This window comes from Juglans regia, chromosome 10 (genome assembly GCF_001411555.2).
Source record: "Juglans regia cultivar Chandler chromosome 10, Walnut 2.0, whole genome shotgun sequence".
NCBI classification, from domain to species: domain Eukaryota; kingdom Viridiplantae; phylum Streptophyta; class Magnoliopsida; order Fagales; family Juglandaceae; genus Juglans; species Juglans regia.
The window spans coordinates 10,118,782-10,129,439 of NC_049910.1; the positions used below are offsets into that span (position 1 = coordinate 10,118,782).

At 42.7% G+C, this 10,658-nt stretch overlaps 1 pseudogene; it reads left to right on the forward strand.

Moving 5' to 3' along the window:
* The first annotated feature begins 4,584 nt into the window (after positions 1-4,584).
* LOC109001560 lies at positions 4,585-10,572 on the forward strand (annotated as a pseudogene).
* Positions 10,573-10,658: the final 86 nt, after the last annotated feature.

A 10,658-nucleotide genomic window follows, 5' to 3' on the forward strand; every position in this document is an offset into this window, starting at 1 on the left:
CCGACAGCTTATTCTGCCTTGTTTGGTTCCGATCCCAGTAACGTTTAGCTTGGGCACTCGGACCTTCGCGTGCCGCTCCTGAATCTCTCCATGATCCGGGCGAGAATGGATACCCTGCAATGATTCCTATGGGAGCCAGTTAACAGAAACCAGCTGATCGGCCGGGATCATTTGGAAGTGGTCTTCTACAAGATCGCCTTCGCAATCCACCAAGTCATCGTCAACGGCACTGCCCTTCTCTCCTGCACTCAGACCCTGAGACCAATCGAATCCGTTCCCAATTCAGGTTCATTGAAAGAAGAGGCTTTTGACGAGGGAGTGAAGGACAAGGTTTTAGTTGCAGAGCCAGATGGCTCAGAGATAGTGGAGCTCAACGCCGTTGTTGATAGCAGCGCAGATATGGGAAAAATAGATGTGATAGAGGTTGAAGAAAGGCTCATTCTATTCATGTATCAATCGTCATTTACAAGATAACTGCAGCTATTTATATTACATTTACAATGAATAAAGTAAATGAAATAATGCGGGCTAATTGCCAGTGCTTGTAACAAACTATAACAGAACAATTATCACATCTTTTAATCTGGTGCAACCGTAAGTATTTGAGATGCATTTGTATCCTTTATTCTCAACATCCCCCTGCAAGATGGAGAGTAAATGTTGATTACTCCCATCTTGAGTAGCAGTCGATTGAATGTGGGAGAGTGTAATGGTTTAGTGAGTAAATCTGCAAGCTGAGCTGAAGACGGTACATGTGCAGTGACGATCTGACCAGCTGATATCTTGTCTTAAACTAGATAACAATTTAGTTCAATGTGCTTCATTCGCTCATGGAATATGGGATTAGCCGCAATGTGTAGGGCTGCAGGATTGTCACAGTACAGAGTGGCTGGCTGTGAGATGTCGATGTTCAAATCATGGAGCAAATAGCGAAGCCAAGTCAGTTCACATACAACTGATGCCATGGCTCGATATTCGGACTCGGCAGAGGAACGTGATATGGTCTTCTGTTTCTTGGACTTCTAGGAGACAAGAGAGTTGCCGATGAAGACACAAAATCCTATTGTGGAACGCCGGGTGTCTAGGCAATTTGCCCAATTAGCATCTGAATAAGCCACGACTTCTGGCTTAGAGGAAGCTAGAAAAAATAGGCCCTGTCCTGGGGTGCTTTTGAGGTATTTGAGCACTTTGATGACGGCATTGTAGTGTGGCAATTTGGGAGTATCCATAAATTGGCTCAGCAAGTGTATGTTGTTGCTTAGGTCAGGCCTTATGTTAATGAGATATAACAGCTTGCCCACTAACTTTCGATACAAAGCAGGGTCATTAAATGGTTCTTCTTCATCTTTGCTCAATTTGATGTTAGGTTCCATGGGCATGAGAGAGGGCTTGGAAGCCAACAAACTAGTTTCAGATAAGATATCTAGCGCATATTTGTGTTGACAAAGCTGAATGCCATGCTGTGATTGTGCAATTTCCATACCAAGGAAATACTTGAGGGAGCCGAGTGTTTTGATTTTGAATTTAGTCTCCAAAAAATGCTTGACTGCCTCACGGGAAGCAACACCAGAGCTCATCAAGATGATGTTGTCGACGTAAACGAGTAGCGCAACAAAGGATGTATGTGTGTGTTTGGTGAAGAGACTATAATCTAATTTGGATTGGATGAAGCCAAATTCTGCAAGTGTGGAAGAAAGCTTGGTATTCCACTGCCTGGATGCTTGCCGCAACCCATATAGGCTTTTCTGGAGACGACATACTTTGCTAATTTTAGCTGCAGGATGACCAAGAGGTGGCTTCATATATATTTCTTCGTCAAGTTTGCCATACAAGAAGGCGTTGTTGACGTCTAGTTGCTGGAGGTCCCAGCCTTTGATTACAACAATGGCAAGGAGGCAGCGTATGGAAACCAGTTTGGCAACCGGTGAGAAGGTGTCATGAAATTATACACTTTCACGTTGAGTGAAGCCTTTTGCTACCAAACGAACCTTAGCTCTCTCATTTGTCCTATCAGCATGGAATTTAAATTTATAGATCCATTTGCAATCAATTGGCTTCTTGCCGAGAGGGAGATCAATGATGGACCAAGTCTCATTAAGCTTGAGAGCAGTGAGCTCTTGCTCCATTGCTTTGCACCAAATGGGGTGTTTTATAGCTTGGGTATATGAGGTTGGTTCGGTGTTAAGAGAAAGTGAAATGGTAAAAGCTTTAAATGTGGGGGAGAGGGAATCATACGACAGGAAGGAAGAAAGGGGAAAGGATAAGTGAAAGTCTTGCGGGTATGCTGGTGTTTTTCTGATTCGAGTTGAGCGGCGAAGGGGTGGGGTTGAAGGGATGAGTGGAGAGGGTGTATTGGTATCAGGTGAGTGAAGGTTGGCATCAGAAGTATCAGATGAGATGTGGTCAAATGTTGGGGATGGTGGTGTGATAATGGGGTCAAGTGTTGGTGGTAATGTAGACGTGATAGAAGTAGGATTTATGGAGGGTGCGTGAGTTGAGAATGGAACGGTGGGAGTGTGTTTTAGAGGAAAGAAGTCTTCGTGGAAAGTTACATCGCGCGAGAGGAAGATTTGTTTGGTATTGATATCAAGGAGTTTGTATCCCTTGACTCCATAAGGGTAGCCAAGAAAAATGCATGGGCGAGCTCAAGAATCGAATTTGGTTCTGGTGTGGGTGAGAGTAGACGCATAACACAGACAACCGAAGACATTAAGGTGAGAATATGGTGGTTTGTGATTGTAGAGGATTTCGAAAGGAGACTTGTAATGGAGTAGTGGGGTGGGTGTTCGATTGATTAGATAAATTGTTGTGGTGATGAATTCGGACCAATATTGCATGGGAAGGCCAGATTGGAACTTTAGCACACGGGCCACATTTAGGATATGCTGATGCTTGCGTTCAGCCAAGGCATTTTGTTGGGGTGTAGCCATGCACGTAAGTTGGTGTAGAGTACCTTTTGATTGGTAGAATAATGGCATTTGGAATTTGGCTCCATTATCGGATCTAATGGTTTTGATGTTGGTTTCAAATTGAGTTTGAACAAGGGAAAAGAAATTTTGAAGAGAAAGTCGAGCTTCAAACTTTGTTTTCAATAAGTACACCCAAGTGAATCCAGTGAATTGATCGACAATGGTAAGAAAATATTTAGTCCCATCGTGAGTTGAAGATTGGTTTGGTCCCCATATATCTACTGAAACAAGTTCAAAGGGCTTTGTTACTTTAGTTTCGGATTGAGGGAAAGGTAATTTGTGATTCTTTGCAAGTGGACAAACTTCACACAAAATTTTATAGTTAGAATGATGCTTGATTTAAACTTGGAAATGTCATTCAATACGTGTTTAGTCATGGAGCTATGTCCAAGTCTATAGTTCCATAAAGTAAAGGTATCAAACGTGGTGCTGCTTGTGGTATAAGCTGTACTAGAAGGATGTAAAACAGGGAAAGAAAAGGATTGCAAGGTCGTGGTGTGTTGTCGTGGAATCTGGAGGTGATATAAGCCATTAAGTACAATCCCCACTCCAATCTTCATCCAAGATGAAAGGTCCTGAATAAAACAAGAATTGGAAGAAAAAATTAGACAACAATTTGAGTGAGTGGACAATGCCTTGGCCGAAATAAGATTGAATGAAAAATTTGGAACACATAAAGCATTTTTGAGAATTAGGCAAGCATAAACATGCACATCACCCATGTGTGTGGTTGCTGTATTGTGACCATTAAGGAGTTTGATGGTGTGGTTAACAGATGTGACATTATGAGTGAAGAGATGAGGGCTACAAATCATATGATCTGTAGCGCCCGTGTCAAGGATCCACGAGGTAGTGAGATGAGTGACTTTGTGGTGTGTGTTTGAATAAGAGATACCAGACATGGGAGGCAGGCTAGATTCGGGAAGGCTAGTTTGCACATGGTTCACAACTAGTGTGGTGCCAATGGATGAAGGTTTGAGCAAAGCAATGAGGTGGCTGTACTGCTCGAGTAATATGTGGTCCATAGTTGAGCTGATCCTGCTCGAGAGAAGACTGATTTGTCAAAGACTTGGATCTAAAATTGGCTTTGTGTTCGGGTGGAAAACAATTGAGTTTATAGCATTTGTCTTTGGTATGCCCTGGGATGCGACAGTGAGCACACACTGGAAGGTTGGGGTTGGCCTTAAAACAACGCTTAAGAGAGTGACTTGGGACGTTGCAATGAGAACAGAACAACCAGACTTTGCGTGAGGATGATGATGTGCGCTGGTCAGGCACTCTAGCAGCCATGGTAAGGGGCGCATGCACAGCATGGAGTTGCCTTCGCCGCTCCTCTTGTTGAATCAGATAAGTCACGTGATTCAACTGAGGAAGGGGATCATGAAGCAGGATCTGAGCACGAACTGAATCGTATGAGTCATTTAGACCCATTAGGAATTGCATAACCTTATTTCAATGCATGTATTCCAGCAAAGTTTTGATTGAACCACAGGTACACGAAGGCATCGGTTCATAAATTTCAAGCTCGTCCCAAAAACATTTGAGTTTGTTGTAATATTGGCTCACTAAATCGTTGTCTTAAATTAGTGATGAAATTGATTTTGTGATTTGGAAAATGCGAGAAGCATTTTGGATTGAAAATTGTTTACGAAGATCCTTCCAGACGTTGGCTGCCGTGTCCGCATGTGCAATGCTCGATCTATGTTCTGAACCAACAGTGTTGAATCCAGGCAATAATCATGTCATTGCAATGCTCCCAAGGGGCAAGAAGGGGATCAGATTCGCTAGTGGGTTTGGGGATTTTACCATCAATAAATCCCAACTTGTTTTTTATGTTGAGGGCATGGCGCGTAGTTCGTGGCTAAGTCACATAGTTTTCGGTTGTTAGCAGGTCTGGAACTAGTGGAGAAGAAGCTCATTCTCCGGGCTGAATATAGTATGGGCTGGTGGGATGGTGGGATGGTGGGGGTTGGTCTCAGGATTGGAAGGCATGGGTGATTCGGTATTTGAAGGGGTCATAGCTCTAGTACCATGTTGATAGCAGCACAAATATGGGAAAAACAGATGAGACAGAGGTTGAAGAAATGCTCATTCTATTCATGAATCGATCGTCATTTACAAGATAGCTATAGCTATTTATATTACATTTACAATGAATAAAATAAATGAAATATTGTGGGCTAATTGCCAGCGCATGTAACAAACTATAACAGAATAATTATCACATCCTTTAATCTAGTGCAACCGTAAGTATCTGAGATGCATTTGTATCCTTTATTCTCAACAGTCATGGAACTACTGGCTCAGCGCATATCCACTTCTATGAAGTATGCGGGAACCCTAAACGCGACGCGAATCTATGGATGCATATGATATTAAGATATATACCTTTGTTTCGGACTCAGCTACACATGAGGAGAATTTATCACAAACACATGGTGTGCAGACTAGAAAGGTACCGTAGAGTATTGCAAATTATGTTATTCTCTACGGTTTTATGTAACAAACTTATTTCTTTTTTATTCCCTTTCTTTTGTATATATATTGATACATCAATACAATGAAATGAATAAGATGAATTCCATTCATTCATGCTTCGTCTAACATGGCATGAGAGCCAACAGACCAATAGTCCTTCCGATTCTGCATCAATGGTGGTCAATCCGTCTTCTTCCCCTTCCCCTCACTCTTTTGCTACTTCTTCTTTTTCTCACATAGTAACCACAAAAACTTTCCACTGATAATTTTCTTTTATGGAACGTTCAAATCTCTGCCTACCTATGTGGGCAGGATCTGTTCTCCTTTGTCGATGGTTCTTCCAAACCTCCATCAGAGTTCCTTCTCGATTCCTCCCAATCTAACCCAAAACCCAACCCTGATTTTCATTCTTGGAGGCGTACCGACCAGCTGGTTCTTAGCATCCTCTTTTCCTCCCTTTCGGACTCTATTCTAGGTCACGTCCTCTCCTTCAAAACTGCTCACCAACTATGGACCTCCCTCTCGTCCATGTTCTCATCTCAATCTCATGCTAACGATTTTCAAATTCGTTTTCAACTCACTAATCTTTCCCGAGGTGACCAGTCAATGTTTGATTATTTTGGCAAGGTTCGTCTCCTTGTAGACTCCTTTGCTGCTACTGGTAGTCCTTTATCAGATAAGGACCTTGTTACCTATATGTTAAATGGACTTGGTCCCTCTTACGAAATGTTTGTTACCTCCATCACTACCACAACCACCCCTGTTTCCTTCCATGAACTCTATCAACTCCTTCTTATCCATGAATCTCGACTTACTCTTACAAACCGACCCTTTAATTCTTCTTTGGAACCATCTACAAACTATACCTCCTCTACAAGAGATCAGCGTGGTCATGGACCCAATTGAGGAGGACGACAAAGGCGTAGTAGGGGCCGTTACCCTTACAATGGTTGTGGTGGCAGACCTCCCTATCCCTCAAATTCATCTCAACAATACAATGCTCAACACCCAAGTTGTCAAGTTTGTAACAAGACTGGACACGTCGCACTTCAATGTCGACATCGATTCAAACACTCGTACCAATATGAAGCTCCCAACAACTTCTCTGCAAACTACACAGCTCATACTCAGCCTTCTAAATCGTTTTGGTACCCCGATTATGCAGCCACACATCATCTCACTAATGATTTCTCTAACTTAAATCTATCATCTGAAGCATATGCAAGTGGTGAGACCATAAGAGTAGGTGACATCAATTGTCTTCCAATTGAAAACTCCGGTGATACCTCCCTATCCTTAAACTCATCTACCTTTCTTCTCAAGAATATCTTGCATGTTCCGTCCAATACGAAAAATTTAGTATATGTTCTTCAATTCTATGTTGATAACTCATGCTATTTTGAATTTTACTCCACTCATTTATGTGTGAAGGACCAGGTAACGGGGAAAAATCCTCCTCACCGGTCCAACCCTTGATGGACTCTACCATTTTCCTTCTGCTACAACCATTTCGTCGTCTCCATAAACTCATATTAGTGAATGAACCTCCATGGATCAATGGCAGTGAAACTTGGGCACCCCTTCTTAACCTTGGTCTCTCGTGTTCTACGGTCCAAGTGTTTGCTAATATCTCCCACAAACTCTGTTTTCCAGTGCTCCGAATGTCCCTTAGCAAAATGTCATCCGTTTGATTTTCCTTCAAAACAGGCCCATTATACTCGGCCTTTACAACTCTTATGTGCTGACCTATGGGGTCCAGCCCACTATATCTCAAGAAATGGCTATAAATACTATCTTTCATTTGTGGATTCTTTTACACGTTTTACTTGGATCTTTCCTATCAAGTTAAAATCGGATGTCTTCCAAATTTTCTCAACTTTTTTACCATTCATTGAAAGACTATTTAATACCAAGCTCATCACCTTACAAACCGATGGGGGAGGTGAATTTCAACCTCTCACCCCTTCATGCAAACAACTAGGCATTAGTCACAGATTTTCATGCCCTCATACTCACCAACAAAACGATCTCATAGAACGAAAGCATCGTCATATTGTAGAAATGGGCCTTACCTCCAAGCCCACTCATCACTTTCATTTTCTTACTGGGCCGAGGCCTTTGAAACTGTGATTTTCCTAATTAATCTCTTACCCACTCCGGTCCTAAACAACAAATCACCCGACTACAAATTCCTTAAAGTCTTTGGGTGTGAATGTTTGCCCAATCTCTGACCATATTCCTCTCACAAATTGAATTTCTGGTCCACGTCATGTCTCTTCTTAGGTTATAGCCCAGCCCATAAAGGCTACAAGTGTCTTGACCTAAACACTAATAGCATGTACATTTCCCGTGATGTAATATTCAACGAAAATTCATTCCCTCTATCCAAAACTCAGCCTAAACCACAATCTGGTCCATCTCCCTCCCAGACAGCCTCCTTAACCATTTTTTCTTCCTCCATCTTAAGCCCACATCCAAGCACCCATATACCACTCTCTTCCATCAACCATGGCCCAACTCAATCTCCTTCCATCTCTAACCCAATACTCTCACAAACACCATCCCCTTCCTCTGACCCTTCTCCCAAATCCTCTCCATCCCCTGTTTCGAATATCCCTAACCCGTGTCTTATCCCACTTCGCTCTCCTATCATCACTCGATCCCACACAAATTCCTCTCGTCCCTAAAGTTTTACTGATGGAACCATGCTGTATCCTACTCGAAATTGTCTCACTGTCTCTGTAGGTGTACCAGATGATCCATCGAGTTTTTTCGAGCCTGTTAAACACACAGAATGGAAGGAGGCCATGACTAAGGAATATGAAGCTCTCATCCGGAATCAAACATGGACTTTGGTACCTCCTGTACCTCACACGAATGTGCTGGGATGCCATTGGGTTTTTCGCACTAAAACCCTAACCGATGGTTCTTTTGAGAGACGGAAGGCACATGTCGTTGCCAAAGGTTTTCATCAACAACCAGGTGTTGATTTCCATGACACCTTCAGCCCAGTAGTAAAACCTTCCACCATTCGATTAATTCTATCCATCGCTGTCTCTCGTGGTTGGTCTTTGCATCAAATTGACGTTGAAAATGCCTTTTTACATGGTGTGCTCACTGATGATGTCTATATGCAGTAACCACAAGGATTTGTGAATCATTCTTAGCCTTCCCAAGTCTGCAAGCTTAAGAGAGTTATCTATGAGCTTAAGCAAGCACCAAGAGTGTGGTTTGCCCAGTTAAGTTCCTGGCTCCATGATTACGGTTTTATTGCCTCTAAAGCCGACCCATCTTTGTTTATTCTCAATTGCAATGACATTCATATGTATTTGTTTATACATGTGGATGATATAGTCATAAAATCCTCAAAACAGTTGGTAATCATTGATCTCATTATGATTTAGGACTTGCCTTTCCAGTAAAAGATCTAGGTTCTTTGTCTTTCTTTTTGGGTATTGAAGTTGATTACACCACTGATGGACTTGTTTTATCTCAAAGCAAATACATCAAACATCTTCTCAGTCGAAGCAATATACTTCATGCTAAACCCATGTCCTCACCAATGGCTGCCTCCCTAAAATTTTCCAAATCTGATACCCCAGATTTTGAGGATGATACACTATATCGCAGCATTGTGTGAGGTTTGCAATACCTCTCGATGACAAGACCAAACATCTCTTATTCCATCAACAAGGTTTTCCAATTCATGCATTCCCCCAAAACCCCTCATTGGAGTGCCGTGAAGCGCATCCTTAGATATTTGAAAGCCACCATAAATGATGGTCTGTTCTTTGCATCCAAATCAAGTCTTACTCTCCAAGCTTACTCGGATGTCGATTGAGGGGGGGTTGTCCAGATGATCGCCGTTCCACGGGAGGGTTTTGCACCTATCTCGGCAAACACCTCATCTCTTGGAGCTTCAAAAAACAATAAATTGTTGCTAGGTCCTCAACGGAAGCTGAGTACTAGTCGATAGCTTCCTCAGTAGCTAAACTAATTTGGTTACAGATGTGAACTTCGCATCAAGCTTTCTCAAGCTCCTACTTTATGGTGTGACAACCTAAGGGCGACGTACCTCTCAACTAACCATGTCTATCACTCAAAAACAAAACATATGGATATTGACTTTCATTTTGTTAAGAGATAGGGTGGCTGCTAGCACGTTAAAGTTTTATTTGCTCCAAAGATCAAATTGCGGATGTCTTAACAAAACCACTGGTTGCTGACAAATTTCTTCAGTTCCAAGACGAGTCTCAATGTTATAGATACACCGTTAGACTCGAAGGGGTGGATTAAGATATATACCTCTATTTCGGACTCAGCTACACATGAGGAGAATTTATCACAAATACATGGTGTGCAGACTAGAAAGGAACAGTAGAGTATTGCAAATTCTGTTATTCTCTACGGTTATATGTAACAAACTTATTCCTTTTATATTCCCTTTCTTTTGTGTACATATTGATACATCAATACAATGAAATGAATAAGATTTCCATTCATTCATGCTTCGTCTAAGATATGAGAGCGCACGGGAACCAGTACAAGACCCCCGAGGCCTTAGCCAAGCCGGAACGGCTCTGCGCCGAGCCGAGCCGGGATACCAAGTTCTCTTGCCCGTACGAGGGGTGCAACCGGAACAGGCTGCACAAGAAGTTTAGTCGGTGATCTGCGTGAAAACCAATTCAAGCAGAGCCACTGCCCTAAGATGTACTCGTGCAATTGCTGCAACAAGAAGAGCTTCTCGGGTGCTGTCCGACCTGAAGAACCATCTTAAGCATTGCGGGGAGGCCAGGTGGATGTGTACGTGCGAGACGAGCTACTCCCGCAAGGACAAGCTTTTCGGGCACATGGCGTTGTTCGAGGGGCAGATGCCGGCGGTTGGGGATGAGGACGAGAGGGCAAAGGACCTGGCGGCGGATGCGGCTTCGTTAACGAGGAGGACGGCAGCGATGGAGGAGGACGAGGACGAGGTCATGGTTATCAGGAAGGGAGCTGGTGAATTAGCGCCAGCGAATTCCTTGGAGAATGGTTCTTCGAGGGATTATTAGGTGGGTTTGGCTCGATTGAAAGTTTTTGTTTTCAAGATTTGTTGGGTTCGCCTAATGGATTCGATGGTTTGTGATTTTGGAAGGTGATAGGAATATATATCTCTACCTTTAATATTTTGTTGTTGGAGTCATACAACTGTATCTACGTATGTATATATAA